The sequence below is a fragment of the Solanum pennellii genome, chromosome 3 (assembly GCF_001406875.1).
Source record: "Solanum pennellii chromosome 3, SPENNV200".
Classification (NCBI taxonomy): Eukaryota; Viridiplantae; Streptophyta; class Magnoliopsida; order Solanales; family Solanaceae; genus Solanum; species Solanum pennellii.
This window is the reverse complement of record NC_028639.1, coordinates 53,168,966-53,170,736: the sequence shown is the minus strand read 5'-3', so window position 1 is coordinate 53,170,736 and position 1,771 is coordinate 53,168,966. Positions and strand designations below refer to the sequence as shown.

General features: G+C 35.3%; 1 pseudogene; it reads right to left on the bottom strand.

Moving 5' to 3' along the window:
• Window positions 1-1,030: 1,030 nt before the first annotated feature.
• LOC107013446 overlaps window positions 1,031-1,771 on the bottom strand; it is a 32,736-nt pseudogene continuing 31,995 nt past the window's right edge.

Below are 1,771 nucleotides of genomic sequence, written 5' to 3'. Positions count from 1 at the left end.
ATATTTTGTATGTGGGTGAACGAACTCAACGCTCCGTGAGCTCACTTACCTCTTAGGGACAAATCCTAGGTGTAATCCGCAACCAAAATCTCAAGAACTTGAAGAATCTTGACATTTTCTTCTCTTTTCTCCTCTTGAGTTCTTTTCTCTGCAACTCTAGCGGGGAGTTTTGAGTGCCTAAACTGAAAAAATTCAGTTTAGACCCCTACTTAATTACAAAAAATTAAATAAATTAATTGGGTATTGAAAAGACCATAATACTCCTTTTAAGTTCAGATAATTTTCCTTATCTAGACAACCCAACTTCAAACGGGCATATCTCCCTCATACAAGTTTGAAAATTAGCAAACTCAGTGGCTTTGGAAAGAGGATTTTAAGACATTTTATTTGATATTGTATTTGCTACCTAATACTTCATGTACTAAAATTTCTTGTCGTTTGAAGTTTGATATTTGCATGTGCGTGAATATAACCATTTGGAAGAGGTGAAATTTTCACAAACAAAACAAAGAACTTTTAAAATGAAAAGTAAGCTACACGCAATCTTGTATTCTACAAATTTTATCAAAGTTCAAACTTCAAATCAAGCATAATTTTTCTCAAATTCTCTTCATTTTTATATAAATCTTAACCTTTTTTTTCTAGTAGGATACTTTTCAATGACTAAGTACAGTTTTTGTGAAGTACTTTAATAAGTTGTTTAATTAGCATAATTAAAAAAGTATTTTTGTCATATACAATTTAAAAGTCACTTCCGCCATAATCCGAATATCCACATTCCTAAATCATCAACAATTACACACATATAATATTTGAAACAGATAGCTTACTGTAATAATCACAGACCAAAAACATTTAACATTTCATGTGCTTTGAGCTTAACACATCAACAAGGAAAGTATAAAATACCTAAGAGAAAATGATTATAGATCAAAGAGAGCAAGAGTCCTCCAGCCATTTAGCAGTCACTGGATCACAAACTTAGTTTTTTTTAGACAGAAATATGGCACTGAGTAAAACTACATTTTAGTTACTTGGTGCCTCTACCATCCGACATGAGAGATGCAGCAGCTGCAGTACCGGTAGGAACAACCCCTGTTGAGACACCAGGTTTTGACAAATGAAGGAGCCTGAAGACAAAAAAAATCATTTTTATGTGCAACATATGATCATTGAAAAAAGTGATAAAATATATTATACCAGGTACAACTAGCCAATTATTATTATGGACAACAAACCAATATAAAGATGCTTACGGTGCAAGATATTCACAGAAGGAGGATACAGACGCGACAACTTCATTATAATTTGTAGATGAAGTTGGTGCGGTCACTTCAACTAGATGTATGCCCGGAGTCACAAGCACTGCATCATCGATAGCATGAAGTTTCAACATCTTATTGATGGATGAAAGTGTTATAGTTATCAGGGCATCTCTTTGGAAATGAAATGCAAAACCGACTCTCAGATGCTCGTGGTCTAGCTTGTAGTCAATATTTTTAAAGAAGATTAGTGCATTCTTGGTTATTTTGCTTTCTTGCACTGGTCTCACCAAGAATTAGCTTTTTTCAGCGCCAGAACCTCTCATCGGACCACCAATGTAACGACCTGTTTAGTCGTTTTGAGCAGCAGATTTTATTTCTGGAAAAACTGGCTGAGACGACGGAACCCACGACGGACCGTCATGGGCACGACGGACCGTGGAGGGGTCTCGTTCCAAAATACTTAGAATTCTGAAATTTGGGTACTGAAATCGACTCTCTGAACTTCG